Below are 26320 nucleotides of genomic sequence, written 5' to 3'. Positions count from 1 at the left end.
GATTTAATTTTTCCCTCTTAATGTTATACATGAACCTCTTTATTAGATACTCAAGGATATCATATTCTTTTGTATTCATTCTAAATATTTCTTCCTTAAGATCATGACCTTTATATTTTTCTAGAAATATCTTTTGCATCATTCCATGATCTTATTGAATTAGTCCCTAAACTCATGAACTATTTAAGAGCTCCATCCTTCAATGTTGCCAGAAACAATCTCAACTTTTGAGTGTTTAGTAAGTAGCCATAAGATATACAAAAGATTTCAAATTCAAATAGAAAGGTTCCTAGATCCTCTAACCTTAGACCATCAAAGTTTTCAAGAAAAGATGGAGGGATGTTCTTCATGTGCACATTAAAATCAATATCTTGAATGGGAAATCCAAGAGGATCTTCCTCAGTGTCATCATCTCCATCCATTTATCCTACCGTGTCTGTCATATCTTCTTATTCTACCTGCAAATATGAATGGTAATGTGGCTCCTACTACACCACATGATCAAATTAGGGGGTTGGTGTTAGAGAATTTTTTTGAATAAGAATGCTCATGCAATGCAATTTTTTGTTTTGAGATGAAATATGCCTCATGCAAATCTTTTTTTATTTTTGTAGAAAGTAAAAGAAATCAATAAACTAGGGAATAAAAAATGCATACTTTGACACCTCCCTGACAACAGTGCCAAAAGGTGACAAGGCTTAGTATTGCAGCAAGAATATTGCAACTCCCAAGGCTACCAACTTTAATTGTCAACCCAGGGTTCGTACAAACTTAAGAGGTATCGACACTATATGTGCAACATACAATGTGTCTTTCTTTCACTGTCATGATGTAATGGAGTGAATGTAATGAAATCAAATCCTAAACTGATTACATAAATGGAAAGTTTACTTTGGAAAATAAATTGATCCTAGGCAAGAACAACAAATTGTAATTGAAATCCTAAGAGCATGACTTGAAATAAATAGGCCTAATCTACATTGTAAAAATGCATGTCTTAATCGGTGTTGATTATTCCTCAACCATTGATTTAGAGCCTAGGGGTCATGATTAAATCATAAGAGACAAAAAACCAATCTTTTTGAGCAAATATGGGCAAGTACATACGTGCTAGAAGAGTGCTACAGGAAGTTACAGGTGTCGCTAAAGGAAGTTACAGGATTTGCTACAGGAAGATATAATTCACCGAATGACCAAGTGAATCAAATCCAAATTGGATGGAATTTATTTTATATGGAATAGGATGTCTTGGGTCCCCATTCCAAGTGGAACCACTTAAAAATACCCATGTTAACAAATTCTAAAAAATAGCAGAAAATTACTAGCCTAAAATCTAGAAATTCGAGAACTAGTGAGCTAGTTAATCTATCAAATGCCTAAACTAATCAAGTGAAAATGAAATGGGGAATTTTTTTTTATTAACTTGAATGTTTTTTTTGATCTAATTCAAGTGGAATCAACTCAATTTAAACTCATTAGAATGTTCTAAAAAATAGCATAAAATTATTACTATTTACCACAAGGGACTTCCAGAAATTTAGATATGGGAATAAGAAAACTAATCCAAGTATCTCAATGATTACTATGACCCTCCAAAGATGTTACGAGGATTAAATCATGTTCATGATCCTGCAGAATAAATTACTTCAACCATTTAACCCAATCCTACAACAAGAAATCACCAATACTAAATGCAAAAATAGGAAAAACAAGAACAAGAGATGCATGTAAATAAGAAGTGAAAAGAAGAAAAGTAAATTGTACAAAAGAGATATGAGGTACTTGGGATGACCAAGCCCACGGAAATGAAGAGTCCTATGAAATAGAAAAATATTTATAAGTTGAAAATGGCACCACACTTCATTATTTCCATAAATACAATTACATCCCTGCAATAAATGAAAGTGGAGCTACAAAAATACAATTTTTCTCCACAAGAAGAGTAATAAAAACCAACCCGTAGAGGAAAATTCGAATTGGTAATTATACAAAATGATGAGGAAGCATTATATTTGAAAGGAGGAATATTTCCCCTCCAAAATCCCTCAAATAGTTGATTTGGTCCCATCACTAGGAATCAGCATTAAATGTCAGGGAACACATTCCTAGATTTTTTTCAATCATTGGAGCTCAAAATTTGTGCAATAATTCCATAATATCTTGTCAATGTATTATCCAATATTGATCCCCCTGTAGTAGGGAGAAAGTACCTAAATTATCTCCTCCAAATCTTCATAATATGCCCAATATTCTCACAATATTCTACAAAAATAAATAATATTAGGCACAAATATGCAGTTCTCCATAAACCTTCCTAATGAACATATTAAAGTTAAAAATATGTCATCTAATGCAAAAAAAGAGGTTTAATGTGCTGAAATATGGTCATATGGGCCTTAATTTATGTCTAATTTTGAGGCCCATCAATCTTGATCTTCATCCAAATTTGGGAAGAGCACCTCCACCATATTCAACAAGTCCTCCAAACCTTACAACAACACAAGTTGTGTGCCAATATGGAGAAATGCACTTTATGGCATGACCAAGTTCAATATCTGGGGTACATCATTGATGAGAAAGTTGTGCATGTGGACCCAACCAAGATACAAGTCATTCAGGATTGGCGAGCCCTAACCACTTTAACAGAGCTCCGCAACTTTCTGAGCCTTGCCAATTGCTACTGATTGTTCATGTTGGGGTTCTCTCATATCACTTGGCCTTTAAGTCAAGTCAAAAAGGGGGGAGTGAGAGAAAAATTATTGTGGTTTGAGACCCAGCATAAGGCATTTACTGAGTTGAAGCAACGCCTCTGCTCTACACTAGTGCTCACATTACTAGACCTGCAACAACCATTTGAGATTGAGACAAATGCCTCCGACTATGCCATTGGAGCAATTCTTACTCAGAAGGGGCATCTAATGGCTTACTATAGTGAGACACTTTCATACACACTCCGAAAGTATCCCACCTATGACAAAGAAATGTATTCCATTGTGCGGTCCTTCCATCAATGGAAGCATTAAATTATGGGAAAGGAAATGATAATCCACACAAACAACCGACGCTTGCAGTTCATACAGACACAAGGGAAGTTACAGAATGATCGCCATCAGAAATTGTCTACATACTTGCAACAATTCCATTTGAGCATTAAGTACAAGAAGGGCAACACCAATAATGTTGCAGACTGCCTCAACCGACCACCAGTCATGGCGTTGATCACTGTACTCGACTCCTATGGGCTCGAAACTTCGGGGTGGCCACATCTTTACCAGAGTGATCCAAAATTTGGCAACACATTCCAGACACGCCTAGATCGTAAGCAAGTTCCAAATTTTCACCTCCAGGCTGCTTTGTTATGTAACCTGGGATACATTTGTGTTCTTTCAAGAGAGTGTGCCAAGATGATTTGGGAGGTGCACTACAGTCGAGGCGTTGGACATTTTGGAGTAGAGAAAAAAATGGCATTACTGCAAAGGTATTTTTATTAGCTGAACCTTCATCATGATGTTGGGAGGTACATTAAATCCTGCACTGCCTGCTCCATTACAAAACCAACCATCAAGAAGCAAGGCATATATACTCCTCTTCCTACTTCTAGTTGACCTTGGGAATCCATCTCCATGGATTACATGTTGGGCCTTCCTTCTTCCAAGAACAACAATGAGTGCATTTTTGTAGTCATTGACAGATTCTCTAAGATGGCCATTATGGCGGCCTGCAATAAGAGTATCACAACAAAGGTCACTGCTAAGCTCTTCTTTGAGCGAGTGTGGGCACACTTTGGGATCCCACAGTCCATTGTCTCAAATCGGGGAAACAGATTCCTAAGTGCCTTTTGGTCAAGTCTTTGGTCGATGCTGGATACAAAACTTACTAAGTACACTACTTTCCATCCCCAAACTGATGGCCAAATAGAGGTTGTCAATAAGATGATCGTACACATTTTGCGCATGTACAACTCTAAGAATCCACGCACATGGGATGAAATCCTACCCTATGTCTAGTACAACTACAATAGAGCTCTCCATAGCTCAATAGGGCACAACCCCTTTCCGGTAGAATTGGGTTTCCAACCATTATGCCCCATTGATATGACCATACCATTTGCAACTACTCAGGCAGATTCGACTCACGTCCAGTCTGAAGCCGACAAGGATAACAACTTAATTGAGCCCATTCAACACATCCACCAGTAGGTTCACAACATATTTGAGAAGTCAAATTCCAAGTACAAGTAGTTCCATGATCAACATCAGGTTCCACACAAGTTCTAGGTGGGCAACAAAGTTTAGCTACATTTGCAGAAGGAGCGCCTCGTAGGACCCCATCGCAAGCTTCACCTGCTCTGATGTGGGCCATACACCATCACCAAGGTTGTAGGGGACAATGCCTTCGAGCTCAACATTTTACCATTCCTTGGTTTGCACCCAGTGTTCAATGTAGACTGCCTTCGCCCATACTTTCTACCATTGTTGGACACATCTGACATTGCAGAACAACTCACACCAATAGAGAAAAACCCAGACTACATGGAATAGGCCACAACTGATCGAATCATGGACACACAAATCAAGAACACTTACCATCAGAAGATCCAACTATATCGGGTTGTCAAAGTTGGCCAACTCCTGCACTAAGACAAGTGACTCACTAGGGAACAAGTTCAGCACAAGTTTCCTTATCTCATGGAGGCACCCAATGCAATGGGGACCATTGCTTCCTAAGGGGGGGGGGAATGATCCAGGTGGATATTGGTGGCCACCCACCTATTCCACTTTGACCCTCTACACTGTCTCTTTCAGTTTTTCAGTTTCCTTAGTTGTTGTAAAATTTATTATTTTTTCTATTTTTTCAGGTCCTAAACTTCTGGAGTCATTTTGAGGCCATAAACGACGTTTTTAGAGAAAACAAAGAGAATAGAAATACTCCATATAGATTTGTTAGTTTTTTTTCGGCCTCCTCTTCGAATTCTTCAAAACTAGGTATTATGATATCCAAACAAAGATCATATGCCAAAGCTACAGCCCTTGGAAGTTGATGTACCAATTAACCCAAACAAGGCCCACTGTTTTGTTGCTTTATCTCCTAGGGTTAGGTTTTTTTAGGGTTTTCGATTGTTTCTCAATAATAAATAGGCCTTTGAGCCTCATTGCAACACAATCCAAAGGCATGTAGCCGCCGCATCTCTTGTCATAGATAAGCTACCATCGCCCGAGCTAGTATATTTCCATTTTTGTTTGTAAGCATATTTAAGTATTTGATATTAATGAAATGAAGTGTTAGTTCTGTTGTATCTCTATATTTATGGTTATATATGTGATTCATTGCATTCATATTTAAGTTTGGGTCAGTGATATCAGAGCAATCTCCTTGTTCTCTATTTTTCTTTGCATTTCCCCAACAAGGTCAGGATATAAGGAGTTAGGGTTCGAATTGGTCGAACCTTTGCAAGACCAGCCTCGCAAATCCAAATGACCTCCCATGGAAAAAGATAAGAAAGACGAGGGGGAATAAGATCCTTTCAAAATATTTCTCAAAGAAGCCCTTGAGTGACATAGGAACGGGATCATGGACAATTTTACCCAGATCCTTTAGCAGCTACCCAAAGGCGACACATCTTCTTCTAGCAGCCACTCTGTAAATGCCACACCCTCTAAGGTACAAGTTAACTTCGACATCCCCATATTTTAAGGGAAGATGGATGCAGACGCCGTAGATAAATGGTTAAATCTTCTAGAAGGATATTTTTTGTTCATGATTTTTCCAGCCGGGAAAAGATTACTCTTTCACTTCTCAAAGCTGCAAATTGGTGGGAAACCTATTGTGAGAAGAAGGATGAAAGTACTCCTTCACAATTTTCAGCCACACCCACTTGCGATTCATTCCAGGATGCCATCAAGGAGCAATACTACCCTGTCGAAAGCTATGAGGATAAGTACCTAAAGTGGAGCACGCTGCGGCAGGGAAGGGACCAAGACGTGTCGGAGTTTACTAATGTCTTTCATACTCGTCACACGAAGTTTGGTATCAAGGATTTTGAGATACATTCATTACAACATGTATTTCCTAATACATCTCCTTGCTCAGCACAACATACCAATAAACTTCCAAGATTGAGCAAAAGTTTAAACAGAAGAAGTGAGACTTTGGATCTACGAGTCCAAAGCAAGGGGAAGGCACCCCCAAACTGCGGAGCAAAAAACAAAGCCAAGGCGGGGCAACCCAGGAAAACCCACCGAAATCGCAAGCAAATAAAAACACCACAAAGACAAAGAAGGACATGGGAAAATGGGGTGAGTTCCATAAGAGCTCGACTCACAACACAAGTGAGTGTCGGGCCAAATAGTCACTGGCGGTTGAGCTGAAGGCTTCAGAATCAGACGCATGTTCTGACCCTGAATCATAAAACGAAAAGGGAAATGACAAAGGGAAGCAAATCATAGATACCGTAGCCACCACCAAGATCCAAAAGAACAAGCCTGAAGATCCAGAGGAGGGGGAATGCTTCTTCGACTCACAGATATGGGTGAAGAAATCTCCGTTGTAATTCATTGTCAACACCAGGAACCAAAATAACCTCATTTCAGCAGAGGTCATGAAGTGGCTAGGTGTACCGACTACAACACATCCACAGTCGTACACCATCAGGTGGCTTCACCAAGGACGAGATCTTCATGTCAACAGATAGTGTCACCTTCCCTACAACATCAAGCCCTTCATGGATGAGGTATTTTGTGATGTTGCTCCTCTTGAAGTTTCTGACATATTGTTAGGACAACCATACTCATGGAAGTGGCATGTTGTATATGAGTCTAGACCTCGCTATATGAATATTACTTTCGGCAACATGTTGTACAGGATACCGGAGGTAGCCCCGTTTACTGCCATTTTTTTTTATCTCTGCGAAGAATGCAATAAGATCATTTGATAGACCAGAAAATTTGTTTTCCTTATGATTCGCCCTCGGGAAAAGAAGAATATTGTGGTTATGGCTTCCAAACAGGGCTCCTTCACAGAGCAACAATAGATGTACAAGGTCATGGAGGAGTACAGGGACATTTTCGCCTCACTTACGGGGATACCTCTGCATTTCCAGATCAAGCACTCCATCAATTTGACCACGAGCATGATGCTACCCAACATACCAATCTATCGATGCTCTGTTTTGGAGAATGATGAGATCAAGAGGAAAATCCAGGAGTTGTTGCAGAAAGGGCACATCAGGCCAAGTTCATCAACCTGTGGGACCCCAATTGTATTGGTATAGAAGAAGGACGAGACTTGTAGACTCTATATTTACTATTGAGCATTGAAGAAAATCACTATCCAGAATAGGTATCCAATCCCACGGATTGATAACCTTTTGGACCAGCTCAAGGGGGGAAATATTTCAGCAAGATTGACTTGAAGTCGGGTTATCACTAGGTGCCTATCGAACCCTACGATGTGTGGAAGACCCCCTTCAAATACAAGAAGGGCATTTTTGAATGGTTGGTCATGCCTTTAGGGTTAACAAATGCCCCCACACCCTTAATGCGGTCGATGGACGACATCTTGCGACCCTTCGCCAATGCATTCATGGTGGTGTATTTAGATGACATATTGATCTTTAGCCAGAGTTGGGAAGAGCACCTCCACCATATTCAACAAGTCCTCCAAACCCTATGACAACACAAGTTGTGTGCCAATATGGAGAAATGAACTTTTGGCATGACGTAGGTTCAATATTTAGGGTACATCATTGATGAGCATGGTGTTCATGTGGACCCAACCAAGATACAAGTGAATTGGGATTGGCCAGCCCCCACCACTCTAACAGAGCTCCACGACTTTCTAGGCCTTGCCAATTTCTACCACAAGTCCGTGTGGGGGTTCTCTCATATCACTTGGCCTTTAAGTCAGGTCACTAAGCATGCAGCAAAAGAAAAGCTCTTTTGGCCTGAGACCCAATAGAAGGTGTTTGCTGAGTTGAAGCAATGCTTCTTCTTAGCACCAGTGCTCACATTACCAGACCTACAGGAACCATTTGAGATTGAGACATATGCCTCCGACTATGCTATTGAGGTAGTTCTTACTCAACGATGGAATCCAATGGCTTACCATAGTGAGACACTTTCAAACGCAGTCTGAAAGTATCCCACATATGACAAAGAAATGTATTCCATTTTGCAGGTCTCCCGTCAATGGAAGCATTACATTATGGGGAAGGAAACGATAATCCACACAGACCACCAACCCTTGCAGTTCATACAGACACAAGGGAAGTTGCAGAAAGATCGCATCAGAAATGGTCCAAGTACCTACAACAATTCCATTTGAATATTAAGTATAAGAAGGGAAGCACCAATAATGTTGCAAACTGCCTCATCCAACCACCAGTCATGGCATTGATAACTGTATTAGACTCCTGTGGGCACGAGACTACGTGGTGGCCACATCTTTACCAGAGTGATCCAGAATTCGGAAACACATACCACACACTCCTCAATGGTAAGCAGGTTCCAAATTTCACCTCCAGGATGCACTTTTATGCCACCTGGGACACATTTGTGTTCCTTCAAGTGATCGTGCCAAGATGATTTCGAAGGCGCACTACAATCGGGTCGTTGGACATTTTGGAGTAGAGAAAAAATTGGCAATAAAATAAAAGTATTTTTATTGGTCGAACCTTCATAATGGTGTTGGGAAGTTCATTAAATCCTGCACTGCCTGCGCCATTGAAAAACCAACCATCAAGAAGCAAGACCTATATAATCCTCTTCCTACTGCTAGTCGACCTTGGGAATCCATCTTGATGGATTACATGTCAGGCCTTCCTTCTTACAAACACAACAATGACTGTGTTTTCGTGGTCGTCGACAAATTCTCTAAGATGGCCATTATGGCAACCTACAAGAAGAGTATCATAGCAGAGGCCATTGCTAATATTTTCTTTAAGCGAGTGTGGGTGCACTTTGGGAACCCACAGTCCATTGTCTTAGATTGGGAAAAAACATTCCTAAGTTCCTTTTGGTCAAGTCTCTGGTCGATGCTGGATACAAAACTTACTAAGTCCATGACTTTCCATCCCCAAACTGATGGCCAAAGAGAGGTCGTCAATAGGATGATCTTACGCATTTTGTGCTTGTACAACTCGAAGCATCCACGCACATGGGATGAAACCCTACCTTATGTCCAACACAGTTACAACAGAGCTCTCCATAGCTCAACGAGGCACAACCCCTTTTAGGTAGGATTGAGATTTCAACCATTATGCCCCATTGATGTGGTCATACCATTTATAGCTACTCAGGAAAATTCGGTTCACGTCAAATCCAAAGCCAACAGGGCTAACAACTTCATTGAGAGCATCCAACACATCTGCCAGCAGGTTCACAACATCTTGGAGAAGTCAAATGCCAAGTACAAGCAGCACCATGATCAACATTGGGTTCCACACAAGTTCCAGGTGAGAGAGCTACATTTGCAGAATGAGCGGCTCACTGGACCCCACCACAAGTTTTGCCTGCTCTAATATGGGCCATACACTATCCCCAAGGATGTAGGGGACAATTCCTTCGAGCTCAAAATTCCACCATTCCTCGGTCTGCACCGAGTGTTCAATGTAGACTGCCTTCGGCCATACTTTCCACCATTGTTGGACACATCCGACATTGCAAAACAACTCACACACCCACAGCTAAACTCAGACTGCATGGAACAAGCCACAACCGATTGGATCATGGAAACATGAGTCAAGAACACTCGCCAGCAGAAGATCCAACTATATCGGGTTGTCAAAGCTGGCCAACTCCTACACCAAGGCAAGTGGCTCACCAGGGACCAAATTCAGCAAAAGTTTCCCCATCTCACGGAGGCACTCAACGCAATGGGGACCATTGCTTCCTAAGGGGGGAGGAATGATCCAGGTGGATATTTATGGCCACTAGCCTTTTCCACTTGGTCCCCCAACACTGTCTCTTTCAGTTTTTCTGTTTCCTTAATTGTAGCACAATTTACTAATTTTGGTAGTTTTTCGAGTCCTAAACTTCTGGAGCCATTTTGAGGCCCTAAACAACGTTTTTAGGGAAAACAGAGAGACCGGAAAAGCCCCAAATGCCATTTCCTATTATTTTGGCCTTCTCTTTGCGTTCTTCGAAACAAGGTATTATGATAGCCAAACAGAGATCGTATAGAAAAGTTAAGACCGCGGGAAGTTGATGTACCAATTCACCCAAACGGGGCTCAAAGTTTTGGCGCTTGATCTCCTAGGGTTAGGTTTCTGGATGTTTAGGATTTTCCATTGCTTCTCAATAATAAATAGGCCTTTGAGCCTCATTGCAACACAATCTAGAGGCATGTAGCCGCCACATATCTTCTCAAAGATAAGCTACCATCGCCCAAGCCATTCTATTTCCATTTCTATTTGTAAGCATATTTTAGTATTTGATATTATTGAAATGAAGTGTTATTTCTGCTACATCTCTGTATTTATAGTTATATCTGTGACTTTTTGCGTTCCTTTTTAAGTTCAGATCAGTGGTATCAGAGCGGTCTACTCTTTCTCTGTTTTTCTTTGGATGTCCCCAATGAGGTCGGGATATAAGTAGTTAGGGCTCGAATTGGTCGAACCTTTGCAAGACTAGCCTCAAAAATCCCAATGGATCCCCATGGTGGAAGAGAAGAAAGATGAGGGGGAAAGAGATCCTTTCAAAATATTGCTTGAAGAAGCCCTCGAGTGACAGAGGAACACGACGATGGATAATTTTTCCCAGATCCTTCAGCGGCTACCCAAAGGTGACACATCTTTCAACAACCACTCTGGAAGTGCTACACCCTTTAAGGTAAAAGTTAACTTCGACATCCCCATATTTGAAAGGCAGATAAATGCAGACGTCATAGATAAATGGTTAAATATTCTGGAAGGATATTCTTATTTTCATGATTTTCTAGCCTAGAAAAGATTACTTTTACACTTCTCAAAGGCGCCCTTCACGTCAAGGACTAGTGGGAAACCTATTGTGAGTAGATGGACAAAAGTACACCTTCACTATTTTCATCTGCACCCACTTGGGTTTCATTCTTTGACGCCATCAAGGAGCAGTACTACCCTATCGAGAGCTATGAGGATAAGTACATAAAGTGGACCACACTGCGGTAGGGAAGGGACCAAGACGTGCCAGAGTTTACCAATGTCTTTCATACCCTTCGCACGAAGTTGGTATTAAGGATTCTGAGCAACATTTGGTACTCAAGTACCACGAATTTCTACACAAATACATTCAGGATACAATGGAGTTGCTAGGTATCTCCTCGCTCAACACAATGTACCGATACACTGTCAAGATTGAGCAAAAGTTTAAACAGAAGAAGCAAGACTTTGGATATGCGATTCCGAAGCAATTGAAAGGTGACCCCAAACCGCAGAGCAAAGGAAAAAGCCAAGGAGGGGTGACCCAAGACAACCCGTCAAAGCCGCAAGCAAACAACTACACCCCGAAGACAAAGAAGGACATGGGAAAATGGTGTGAGTTCCATAAGAGCTCCACTCACAACACAAGTGAGTGTCAGGCCAAGCAATCACTAGTGGCCGAGCTGAAGGCTTCAGAATTAGATGCATGTTTTGACCCTTAGTCAGAACCTGACAAGGGAAATGACAAAGGGAAGCAGATCATTGACGCGCAACCCAGTGCCACCGTAGACACCACCAAGATCCAGAAGAATGAGAATGAAGATCTAGAGGAGGGGGAACACCTCTTCCACTCATATATGTGAGTGAAGTGTTCTCCACTGCAGTTCATTGTCGACAGTGGGAGCCAAAAGAACCTCATTTCAACAAAGGTTGTGAAGTGGTTGGGTCTATCGACCACAACACATCTGCAACTATACACCATCGGGTGGCTTCACCAAGGACGAGATCTCCGTGTCAGCCAGCAGTGTCGCCTTCCCTACAACATCAAGCCCTTGATGGATAAGGTACTGTGTGATGTTGCTCCTCTTGAAGTTTGTGATGTATTGTTAGGACAACCATACTTGTGGAAGCGACATACTGTATATGAGTCGAGACCTCGCTCTGTGATTATTATTTTGGGAAACAAGTTGTACAGGATACCAAAGGTAGCCCCACCTATCGCCATTTCTTTGATCTCTACAAAGCAATGCAGTTATATCATTTCCTAGGCTAGGAAATTTGTTTTCCTTATGATTCACTCTTAAAACAAGAATAATATTGTGGCCACGATTTCAAAACAGGGCTCCTCCACACAATAGTATCAGATGTACAAGGTCATGGAGGAGTACAAAGACATTTTTGCCTCACCTACAAAACGATGAGATCAAGAGGTAGACTTAAGAGTTGTTGCAGAAAGGGCACATCAAGAGGTAACTTAAGAGTTGTTGCAGAAAGGTAGACTTAACACCTTGTGGGAGCCCAATTGTATTGGTACAGAAGAAGGATGGGACCTGGAGACTTGGTATTAACTATCTGGTGTTGAACAAGATCACTGTCAAGAATAGGTACCCAATCCCATGGATTGATGACCTTCTGGATGAGTGCAAGGGGGGAAAATATTTCAGCAAGATTTACTTGAAGTTCGGTTATCACCAGGTGCCTATCGAACCCTATGATGTGTGGAAGACTACCTTAAAATCCAAGGAGGTCCTTTTCAAATGGTTGGTTATGCCTTTCGGGTTGACGAATGCCCCTGGAACCTTCATGCGGTTGATGGATGACATCTTGCGACCATTCGCCAATGTGTTCATGGTGGTGTATTTAGATGACATCTTGATCTTCGCCACAGTTGGGAAGAGAACCTCTAAATATTCGACAGGTCCTCCAAACCTTGAGAAAACACAAATTGTGTGCCAATATAGAGAAATGCACTTTTGGCATGACCCAGGTTCAATATCTGGGGTACATCATTGATGAGAAGGGTGTACATATGGACCCAAGCAAAATACAAGTCATTTGGGTGGGCCAACCCCAACCACTCTAAAATAGGTCCGCAACTTTCTGGGCCTTGCCAATTTCTACCGCACGTTCGTGTTGGGGTTCTCTCATAACACTTGGCCTTTAATTCAGGTCACCAAGGGCAGAGCCAAAGAAAGGTTGTTTTGGTCCAAGATCTAATAGAAGTTGTTTTTTGAGTTGAAGAAATGCCTCTACTCTGCACCAATGCTCACATTACCAAACCTGTAGCAACCATTTGAGATTGAGACAAATGCCTCCAACTATGCTATTGGGGCAGTTCTTACTCAACAAGGGCATCCAATGGCTTACCACAGTTAGACACTTTCAGACACAATCCGAAATTATCCCACCTATGACAAAGAAATATATTCCATTGTGCAGGCATGCCATCAATGGAAGCATTACATTATGGGGAAGGAAACAGTCATCCACACAGACCACTGACCCTTGCAATTCATACATACACAAGGGAAGTTGCAGAACGATCACCATTAAAAATGGTCCACATACTTGCAACAATTCCAATTGAACATTAAGTACAATAAGGCAACACCAATAATGTTGCACACTGCCTTAGCTGACCACCAGTCATGGCACTGATCACTGTACTTGACTCCTGTGGGCTCGAAACTTCGAGGTGGCCACATCTTTACCAGAGCGATCTAGAATTTGGCAACACATTCTAGACACTCCTAAATGGTAAGCAAGTTCCAAATTTTCACCTCCAGGATGCTTTGTTATGTAACCTGGGATACATTTGTGTTCCTTCAAGCGAGCGTGCCAAGATGATTTGGGAAGCATACTATAGTCGAGACGTTGGAAATTTTGGAGTAGAGAAAACAATGGCATTACTGCAAAAGTATTTTTATTAGTTGAACCTTCATCATGATGTTGGGAGGTACATTAATTCCTGCACTGCCTGCGTCATTGCAAAACTAGCCATCAAGAAGCAAGGCCTATATACTCCTCTTCCTACTTCTAGTCAACCTTGGGAATCCATCTCAATGGATTACATGTTGGGCCTTCCTTCTTCCAAGCACAACAACAACTGCGTATTTGTAGTCATCGACAGATTCTCTAAGATGGCCATTATGGCGGCCTGCAAGAAGAGTATCACAACAGAGGTCATTGCTAAGCTCTTCTTTGAGCGAGTGTGGGTACACTTTGGGATCCCACAGTCCATTGTCTCATATCGGGACAATAGATTCCTAAGTGCCTTTTGGTCAAGTTTCTGGTCGATGTTGGATACAAAAATTACTAAGTCCACAACCTTCCATCCCCAAATCGATGTCCAAACAAAGGTTGTCAACAAGACGATCATACACATTTTGCACATGCAAAACTTAAATCATCCACGCACATGGGATGAAAGCCTACCATATGTCCAACACAGCGACAACATATCTCTCCATAGCTCAATGGGCCACAACCCCTTTCAGGTAGGACTAATATTTTAGCCATTATGCCCCATTGATGTGGCAATACCATTTGCAGCTACTTAAGAAGATTTGGCTCACATACATTCCGAAGCTGACAGGGCTAACAGCTTCATTAAGCGCATTCAACACATCCCCCAGTAGGTTCACAACATCTTGGAGAAGTCAAATGCCAAGTACAAGCAATGCCATGATGAACATCATGTTCCGCACAAGTTCTAGGTGCGCGACAAAGTTTGGCTACATTTGCAGAAGGAGCACATTGCTGGACCCCACCGCAAGTTTTTCCCTCTCTGATATGGGCCATACACCATCACCAAGGCGGTAGGGGACATTTCCTTCAAGCTCAACATTCCACCATTCCTCGTTCTGCACCCAATGTCCAACATAAACTGCCTTCAACCATACTTTCCACCATTACTGGACACATCTGACATTGCAGAACAACTCACACCGACAGAGCTAAATCCAGACTTCATGGAAGAGGCCACAACCGATCGGATTATGGACACATAGATCAAGAACACTCACCACCAAAAGATACGTCTATATTGGGTTGTCAAAGTTGGCTAACTCCTGCACCAACGCAAGTGGCTCACTAGGGGCCAAGTTCAACATCAGTTTCCCCATCTCATGGTGGCACTCAACACAATGGGAACCATTTCTTCCTAAGGGAGGAGGAATGATCCAGGTGGATATTGGTGGCCACCTGTGTATTCTGCTTGGACCCCCAACACTGTCTCTTTCAATTTCCCTGTTTCCTTAATTGAAGGACAATTTACTATTTTTGGCATTCTTTTGGGTCCTAAACTTCCTGAGCCATTTTGAGGCCCTAAACAACCTTTTTAGGGAAAACAGAGAGACCGAAAAAGAAACAAATAAGCTTTGACATTTTTTTTAGCCTTCTCTTTGATATCTTCAAAATGAGGTATTATGATAGCCAAACGGAGATCTTATGCCAAAGTTACGACCCTGGGAAGTTGATGTACCAATTTAACCAAATAGGGCCCACAGTTTTGGCGCTTCATCTCCTAGGATTAGGTTTTTGGATGTTTAGGGCTTTCTGTTGTTTCTCAATAATAAATAGGCCTTTGACCCTCATTGCAACACAATCAAGAGGCATGTAGCCGCCACATCTCTTCTTAGAGATAAACTACCATAGCCTAATCTAGTCTATTTCCATTTATGTTTGTAAGCATATTTCAGTATTTGATATTAATGAAATGAATTTTTATTTCGGTTGCATCTCTGTATTTATGGTTATATCTATGATTTCTTTCATTCCTGTTTAAGTTCGGATCAAGGCCCTAATCAAATTCCAAGAAAATATGTGAGGGAGGATGAAGTCTATAGCATCCTCACAACTTTCCATTATGGACCTTATGGGGGTCATTTTGGCGTAAAGAGGATAACTTGCAAAATATTGCAAGCAAGATACTTTTGCCCAACCCTTCACAAATATGACCAGAGATAGACTACAAAATGTGATGGGTGTGAAATGATGGGGAATAATACTGAGAAGGATGAAATTACCCTTCAACCTCAAGTGTATTTTGAGCCATTAGAGAAATGGGTCTTGGAATTAATTGGTCCCATTGATCCCCATTTGTAGAAATGGAAATAAATTAGCTAGTATTGAGGAATTCCAACTCAATACAAGAGATACAAATTTCATCTACAACTTGCATAATAGAAAATAATAAGATAGAAACACATGCAATGGCATGCAACCATCAAAACATAAGGAACACAACGATTTTATCGGGGAACCCAACTAGGAAAAACCCCTCTGCTGCTTTTCATTAATCAGATGAGAATGAGAAACTATTACAATGTCTTGCTTCAACTCTGAAGCACACCCTAGATTGTAAACATGTTGTCTTGATGTCTGACTATCTCTGGCCAACACTTAGCCTATTCAATCCCCTAGTTTCCTCCTATTTCCTTGCGTAATTCCAAGGGAATTGATCACCTTCTTAATTACCAATCTTGTACACTCAACTAGTATACAATTGATAATTACAATGTTCCTATTCCTCCACTCCAACTAGGCAATTCGAATTTCATACATGTCTGGGATATTTTTACCTGATTTACTAGTTAACTGAGAGATCGATGAGTTAACAATAGTCATAACTACTCAACTGACCTTCAACTAACTCAATTAGTGACTAGAGCTCAATTAATTGAGTTCAACAAGAAATAATTGAATTAGGTTTCTAAATTTTAGCAATCACTACATGCACAACTCTAATCCAAGCCTACAAACTCGAATTTTCTGATCTAAATAAATGACAAAGCCATGTCACTCAAGATAATTGCAATCCAGGTCATCCCAATGATGTGGAAAATTGAATTTCTCCATTTGACTAAGGCACTAGTCAAATGAAGCTTTTCTTGCTAAATTTCTAACACTCCCTCTTAGCAAGAAAAGGGTTTTGCACCACCCCTATCTTGCACCTATAGAACTCAAATTTGCCTCTTGACAATGCCTTTGTCAAAATATATATATGTTGCTCCTTAGTGGGAATGTATTTCAACATCGTGATTCTCCTCTGCACACAATCTCTCAAGTGATGGTACCTGATACCAATGTGCTTGGACCTATCATGAAATACTGGATTCTCAGAGAGTTTGATACAACTTTGATTATCACAATAAATTATTGTCGGATCCATTTCCTAACTGAAAATACCACAAAGAATTTTCCTCATCCATATGGCCTCACATGCTTCTTAAATTGCATCCATATACTCGACCTCTGCTAAGTTCAGTGCTACAAACATATGTTTCCTTCTATACCAGGAAATAGTTGTAGACCCAACATTGAAGATAACTCCTGAAGTACTCTTCTTATCTGATGGGCTCTCTACCCAATCTACATTAGTGAAGCCTTGGAGCTTCACACCATCTATCCTCCTGTACCATAACCCATACCCAGTTTTTCCTCTGATGTATTTGAACACATGCTTTGTTACTTTCTAGTGAAGCTTGTTAGGCTTCACCATAAACTGACTCAATTTATTAACTGCATAAAATATGTCAAGCCTTATGTTGACCAAATACATCAAGGACACCACCGACTATCTGTAAATGGTAGCATCTAATCCATCTCCTGAAGAAGCATACTTCTTCCTCTAGTTTATAGCTAGAGGTGTGTCCATAGGCTTGTAGTCTTGTGTATGAAATCTCTAAAGTATTTCATAGGAATACTTCCCATGAATCACAAACAACTCTCCATCTCCCTTCCATACCTCTAACCCAAGGAAGTAATGCATCGAGCCCATGTCCTTCATCTCAAATTCTCTTGCAAGGTCCTCCTTACACGAGTGGATCAACTGCTCATCCCTTGTAAGTATCAAGTCATCAACATACAATACCAAGATAAGAAACTTACCATCTACCAAATTGTTATAGAGATTAGAATCTACTTCACTTTTGGTGAATCCCAATTCACTAAGATATGTTTCAATCCAAGTGTACCATGCTCAAGGAAATTGTTTGAGACCATAGAGGGCTCTCCTGAGTCTGCACACATGTGCCTCCCTATCATATGTTTCAAACCCCTCAAACCATTCTATGTAAATCTCTTCCTCAACAACTCCATTGAAGAAGGAAGTCTTCACATCCATCTGTGTAACTAATTCCATAATGGCTCTAATTGAGGAATATCTTGCCACAGGGGAAAACATTTCCTCATAGTAAACTCCCTCTACCTAAGAGAAGCCTTTGGCCACAAATACGACCTTGTACTTATCAATGCTCACATAATTTGTATGCTTCATTTTGTAAATCCATCTAGAACCAACCACTAACTTGTTCTTTGATCTCGACACCACCTCCCATACATTGTTCTTCATGATGGAGTCATACTCCACCATGGCATAAACCCACACTGGTTGAGAAATTGCTTCCTCAAATGAAGAAGGCTCCAACTCAATAAATTCTATCATGAGAGACATATACCCAGTGTATCTGTCTAGTAACCTCCTTTGCCTACAAAAGGATGTAGGAGATCCCACATGCTCCCATGCATCTTACACCAACCTGTCAACCTCTCTGGTTCTCTTCCTCCCTTCTCTAGAATATTTTGGTTGAGTGGGTGTCTCCACTTAGCCTCCTCTATACTCCTCCATATGTGGTTGCTCCATAACATCCTGAAGCTCTATCTGAGGCTCGTCCTTTGGATCTAGAATCTCCTCATCTGGTCGGATACTCAACTCTCGCTCTAGAGAGCATCTCATAGCCTTTTCCTCATAAAACCTGACATCTCTCCTCACCACTTTCATCCAAAGTGAGGGAAAATACACCCAATAATTATGTGGTGTCTTTGTGTATCCTACAAAGACTACCATCTCAATTGTAGGATCCAATTTCTTCTTGCTATTCTTGGATACATGCAATACACAATAGTTCCAAAAATTCAAAAATGGGATACATTTCGCTTCCTCCCAACGTAAGTTTCTTCAGGAGTGATCATGCTAAGTATTCTGTGAGGGTTCCTATTCTACAAATAAATTGTGGTGTTGCATGCTTCTGCACATAGATGCAATGGAAATCCTTGATCATGCAACATGGCTCTTGCTTCTCCCAATATGCTTTTTTTTCCTTTCACCCACCCCATTTTGTTGTGGGTTATGAGGTTCTCTTAGTCCTCTTCTAATACCCTCTTTAGCAAAAATTTCCTTGAAGGTGTTAAATACAAATTCTCCTCCATTATCACTTCTCAAGGCTTCTAATTTTTTACCAGTCTCCCTTTCAGCCAATGCTTTGAATTCAACAAATTTGGAAAAACTACGTCATTTTTCTTCATGAAGAAGATCCAACATTTTCCAGAAATTTCATCAACAAAAATCACAAAATACCTATGTTTTGTTATAGAGGCTGTAGAAAATGGTCCACATACATCTGAGTGGACTTGATCCAATATTTCTTCAACTTTGTTATCTTGGCCTTGGAAGGTGGATTTGGAATATTTCCCTAGTGTGCATCCCTTCTATACATCATGCTGGTCAAGGGTGCATTTCAAGAGTCTAATGGTAATCTGCTGCATGATTTTTAAGATCCCATGGTGTAAGTGTCCCATGTGCTTGTGCCAGAGTTCTCCAACATCTCGACTATGCACATCTTCTGCCTTACTACTCAGTGCAACAGAAGAATCCACCTAAAGTTTGTAAGAATTTTTCACTCTAACTCTAATCTATTTCACTTGCCCCATGGATACATGCTTCAAACAAGATTTTCCCTTACTGAACACAATATCATAACCTTTTTCCTCTAATACAACCATAAAAATCAAATTCTTCTTCAACCCAGGTACATACATGACATTTTTCAGATGGAAATGGGCGCCTAACTCCCTCTTAAAGGTGACAATACCAATTACTTCAATATTATACCTCCCATCATCTCCAACTTCTATGTGCATCTGGAAATCCTTTTGCTCTAGGCTACTGAAGGATTATTTACATCCTGTCATATGGAACGAGGCATTAGAATCTACATAACACACGCTGCCCATTATAGTGCTTTCCATGCATGAAATCAAGGTGAAGTCCAATTTGAATTGTGAGGTGATGGCTTCACCTCCTACTTCTCCTTAAGCCTTCTTGTTGGATTTATTGTGAAAACACTTGGTTGGATAGTATCCAAATTCGTGGTAGTGATAACATTTTATCTTGTTGAGGTCCTTCTTCTTGCCATTTCTCTGGCTGGACTCGGGATTTCCTTGAACCTTCTTTCCCTTGGTCTTCTTTCCTTTGTCTTCCAAGGAAAAATTTTCTTCCTCCTCAACTTTGGATGTTACTCCATCTCTATTATTCCTTCTAATTTCTTCTTGCACCAAATAAGACCAAAGTCTCTCCCAATTTGGTAATTTTTCCCTTCCATTTCAGAGTCCTAGTAACTATGCCAGGATTTTGGAAGGCATAGGAGAGATAGGCTCACTAACTCAGAAGATGGTACATTTTCTCCAACTCCTCCAAACTCATCTTGAACCTGAGTGAATCTAGAGAGGTAATGTGGAATGGTTTCATTTTTGTGCATGTAGATGATTTTGAGCTTATCCCTCAATGTCAATTTTCCTGACATCACTGTTATTTTCAAATAATTCACTGAGGTTCTTCCTAATAGAAAATGGAGTTTCCTTGCCATGAAATTCAATACTATGTGTTATCTCACACCCTCTAGGATGATCCTCCTAGATTTTGCGGTATCCTTCTTCCATTGGGCTAGTTGTTGTGTATCTGATGTTGCTAGTTTTGCAATGTCATTTTGGGCGTATTCCAACACTCCATTATCATCGAGTACAACTTCCACATTGCCCTTCAAATCTATGAAATTCGAGGTTCCCTCCAAGGAATACTCCAATCTCAATCCGTTGAAAGACATTTTCCCACACGAAAGAAAACCTGCTTCACTAAATCTGAAAATCAAAATTTCTAAAGGAGATCTATTGAATGGTTTCTATTGTGTTTCCAAGATTTGATACCATTTAGAAATGGCAAGAAATTTTCTACTACTGATGAATTTGAATTGATTACAAGAGATACAAATTTCTTCTACGACCCACGAAATAGAAAATCACAAGATAGAAACACATGAAATAACATGCAACCATCCAAACACAAGGAACACAATGATTTTGCAGGGGAACCCAACTGGGAAAAACCCCTCCACTGCGTTTCGTTAATCAGATGAGAATGAGAAACTATTACAATATCTTGCTTCAAATCTGAAGCACACCCTACACTGTAAACTTGTTCTCCTGCTGACTAACTATCTTTGGCCAACACTTATTCTATTCAAGCTCCCAGTTTCCTCCTATTTCCTTATACAATTCCAAGGGATTTGATCACCTTCTTAATTACCAAGCCTGTACACTCAACTAATATACAGTTGATATTTACAATGTGTCTTTTCCTCCACTCCAGCTAGACAATTCAAATTCCATGCATATCTGGGCTATTTTTAGCTGATTTACTAGTTAACTGAGTTTAGTGAGTTGAGAAAAGTCATAACTACTCAAATTACATTCAACTGACTCAATTAGTGACTATAGCTCAATTAATTGAGTTCAACTGGAAATAACTGAATTAGATTGCTACATTCTAGCAACCACTACATGCACAACTCTACTCCAAGCCCACAAACTCGAATTTTCTGATCTAAGTAAGTGACAAGGCCATGTCACTCAAGCTAACTACAATCCAAGTCATCTTGTTGATGTGAAAAATTTAATTTCTCCATTTGACTAAGGCATTATTCAAACAAATATTTTTTTGCTACATTTCTAACACCGTCGAGACAAAAAAAGTTACATCATTGTATGTGTTGATTACTTGGCAAAATGGGCTGAAGTGAAGGTATTGAAGGAAACAATAGAACATAAAATGGTTAAATTCTTAAGGGAAAATATCTTCTACAAGTTTGGTTTTCCAAGAGAATTGGTGATCAACTAATTCTCCCAGCTCACCTCCAATTTGATTGAAGGGATAATGAAGCAACACCACATTCACCATTGGAAGTCCACTCCATACTACCCCCGAGAAAATGGGCCAGTACAAGTCATGAATAGGGCATTAGAGAACACTCTTACCAAATTGATTACTCATAGAAAAACATATTGGGAAAAAAAGCTTGTTGAGGTCACTTGGTCATACATCACTACATGGAAAACCATCACTAATTTCACCCCCTATGAGTTAGTCTATGAGAAGAAGGATTTATTTTCAATTGAATATTAATACAACACATAGAATATGACATCCAAATTTTACATTGATTTGACTAAAGCACAATTTGATAGGATACAACAATTGAATACATTTTATGAGTATATAATGCAAGTCTTGTTACACATTGAGATAGTCCAACTACAAAGAAAACTCTGGCATGATAAATACAATAAAACTAGAGCCTTTCAAGAGGGTGACTGGGCCTTCTTGTATGACTTCGCGTTCAAGGATTTCAAGTGAAAATTGATGACTAGATGGCTAGGGCCTTACCTAGTGGAAAAGTGCTATGATAACAACTCTACCAAAATTAGGACTATGGATGAGGAACAAATACCACTTCTAGAGAATGGATACCAGTTGGAGATTTACAAGAAGCCCCTCTTAAGAGATAAATTTACACATTCAATAAGGAAACAAATTTTATTCCAATCCACTTAGTCCACATTCAGTCCTTGAACAATAAGAAAATATGAAAAAAGCAAAAAAATAACCTGAAGGGAAAACATCCTTTGAAGCACTTGCGGAAAAATCACTAGCTAAAAAACTCTATGAGGCAATTGGAAACTCTGAAGAAAAAAAGAAAAAATAAGAGCTTCACATGAAACCTCTTCCAAGGCACTTGAAGCGGGCTCACTCGCTTAAAAACTCCATGAGGAAGCCAATAAGTGAAAAATAAATAAATAAATGAATAAGAGAAATGAATGAAAGGAGTGTTTTTGTCTCACATTGATTTATGCGTAGGTACCACAAGGATAGTGAAAATCAATTCAAACAAACCATCCTACATATAAGTCTAAGTCATTAACTCGATTACTAAAAGGGGGGACCCAAACACAGGGGCTTCATTGGGGTAGCAATACCATACCACGTGCATTCATATTGGGGGATATCTATTGAGGAAAAAATGACATAATACACTGAGCATATAATAGGGGGTAAATGGTTTTTATATTTGAAGGTATAAAAAATGGAGTTCAAAGTTAATGAAAAAATATAAAAGGGTATAAAAAATGTTAATGAAAATTTGTATACCTACAATATCTAATGAAAGTAGGGATTTTTTAAATTGGGAAGGTGTAAATGCTTCATATTGGTAGGGCGTTAAATAATGTCATTTTTAGAGGTATTTTCCAATATGTAGTCAAATTAAGGGTATTTTTTAGTATGCGACAAACACACATGATATTTGAAAAGTTCATTGATTGAAGCCCCCGTGGGCCCAAATGATATCCTACGCTATCTCCCAGTCACCTTCATCACCCATAGCATTAGTCATCGCATGTCATATCCTTTCAATGTGTTTTCTATAGTTTCCCAAACTGCTATAAGTATGTCCTGTATTGCTATAGGAAATGCTAGTTTGAAGAAAAAACTACAGATCAAGGAAATTTTTAGCATCCAGTATTAAAAAAGACATCAGGGGAATCCTAGCAACTAGATTTTTCATCATCGTGCATCAAAATCTAGTTTTTCCCCTTTTGTTTGCTTCCTTTTACCCTGTAGTGGCCCACTTCCTTCATTTCTTCCATCACAGTCACAACAAGAACCTTATCCATTAGCATCACCTTTATTTGCATGCATTATCAAGTCACCCTACCACTTCAAAAGATTTTGTTTAGATAGAAAGATGGGCCTCTATGCTTGCTACATAAGACTACATAGTCTTGTAGCAAACTGCAAAAACCCTACATGCCTAGGTTTGATATTAACAAAATTTTTCTTGAATAATACCACACACTCCAATAGCTAAACAAATTCATAAACTCACTCCAACTTTTATGAAAGTGTCTTGAGTAGTTACAAGATCCCCTATAGGATGTTATAGGATTAACCGTCCACTATAAAGCATGTTGGAGGCACTTGCAAACTAACAAACAAGAATTTCCAGCACCATGAAAGGTGCTTTTAAGGTATGAAACCTATAGTATTCACTCTTTGAATTCATTCGAGCATAGGGAAAAAAGTATTTTGTGCAAAATGAATGATTTAAATAAGCCCAACCTAACTAGCAACAGTCTCGATGAAGTTAGTAGTCAAATCTCCTTTATCTAAAACGTAATTACCACTTATGGGGGAGGAAAATAAGATAAATCATCAATATTTCAAAAAGGTGTCCATTTTCATTAATGATGACCGACTGAGGTGAAGTATATGAGCAAACATCACAACTCAGTGCTACACGCTAAGCCCTCCATCTCCACCACTCGAACACATCATTAAGATCTCAAGTTAAGTCATGAGATAACTTGAGCTCACCATATGTCCTCCCATCAACTTTGTGCAAGAAAAATACCATTAAAAAACCCACCATGAAAGATGCCAACGCTACAGGAAGGAGAGATACAGGTTGCAAAGCTATAAGAAACAGGTTGCAAAATGCTACAAGAGACTTAAGGGTTTGCTACAAGAACACAATTTACTGCCAAAATCACTTAGAGAGACCCATGTGCATGTTGTAGAGGTTGGTACTCTAAAAAAGCAACATTGAATTCTTTCCACCACCTTATTTTGAATTTGGCAAGGGTTTGTTGCATGTTTGTTAAAAAATTACCAACCCAGTTTTCAAAAATTCTTTTGTCTAAGTTGTGACATAAGGGAAAGAGGAGGGTCCATTAATTTTTATTCTCCATACATTTATGCTTTGTCTGGTAGTTAAAAATTAGATAAGGATGTGTTTCTTTTACAATTTTAGAAAAAAAACAGAGTACCTTGCTGCCACAGGAAACTTTGTATCATGTAGTAGCACAGAGACAATACCTTATTCTACTTATAGAGAGAAACTTGGTTGAAAGGACTCGATTACCTAAAATGGGGGTAGTTTTAATAGGAGGGAACCTATTGAAACAAACAAAATCTACCAAAACCCTAAGGTTGTCACCATCCTAGTAATTGTCAATGGTTGGGATTGTTTGAAAAACTTGTAGGGACTGATGATGAGATAACTATGGAGTTTGTAATGAATTTGGGAATTTTTTAGGGTCAAGAATTAGTCACTACAATTACGGGGCTAGTGATCTATATCAATGATGATTCTATTATCATGCTTACCACTCTCCCTAATGGGATACATTGGAACAAGGAAGAAAGAGAAGAAGTAATTAATGTTAAGAGAGTATTTTTCTTTCCCAATGAACAACTCGATGAAGAAAAAAATGGAATGAGGAGTGAGAGTCTGCCTAGCCCTTGGGATGAGGTGGATTATCAAATTCTCAAATATATTTCTTGTGAAGGTAGTTTGAGCATAGTATATACCTATTAATTTAAATTGTTATATCAGTTGAGGTTTCAATATCACTTTCCAATCAATGAGCTATTGCGTATTCCATTCTTCCTTCTTTAATCCCTGAAGGAAATCAACCCCAAGTGAACATAACCAAACACATCTAATTGTCCCATCACAAATTGATCAAGTTAATAGTCTCTAATGCATTAGAGGGCCTACATCATCACATCCCTTGGTTTGATTTTATAGAAATTGACAAAAAATAATTCTTAGAGGTACATGCAGAACTTAGTAGACCAAAAAAGGGATCAACCAAGAAAAGGAAGGGGAAGGAAATTTCCAACCCTACAAATAAGAATAGGGAAAACACCCTAGAAGAAGAGGAAAAGGATATTAAAATAACACTCATCTTGGTTGAGGCATGAGGAAATCAAGGTAGAGGAATTGAAGAAAAAATTAGGTGTGGAATTAAGAAAGCCAATGTGGATTAGGCCTGAGCATCCAAGCTCATTCATACGTGATCCTTGCAGAAGACCCCAAGATAGTGGACATTTGTAAAAAGAGACATGTGGAGGCCATCCTCCATTTCAAATACACTTTAAAACTATTAGGAGAGGAGAGCTCATAGGCTTGTCAAATAAGATGGCAAGGGTTTCCCCCTAACATGAAAATAAGAGAATACCACTCTATTATTCGATTGCAAGAAACACTAGCCAAAACTCCCTTATACAAAAGGATCATCCAAAGACTCAGAGTCTAGTGGATTGAGCTTAGGTTCAATTCACCCTTGCTACTAGGGCTCCAAGAACACCAAGATCAGGAGGAAGAATCGAAGGAATGGAAGTTTATAAAATAAAATGTAGGATTCCCCCCAACAAGTACAAGCACCACTAGATCAGCTTGGGATATCAAACATGCATCATGGAGATGAATGAATAAGAGTAGACAAGAGAAGAATAGAAACTTGCTCAGG

Source organism: Pinus tabuliformis, chromosome 4_1 (genome assembly GCF_031772625.1).
Source record: "Pinus tabuliformis cultivar Carrire ecotype Pingquan chromosome 4_1, CPIR1, whole genome shotgun sequence".
NCBI classification, from domain to species: domain Eukaryota; kingdom Viridiplantae; phylum Streptophyta; class Pinopsida; order Pinales; family Pinaceae; genus Pinus; species Pinus tabuliformis.
This window is presented reverse-complemented; position numbering follows the sequence as displayed.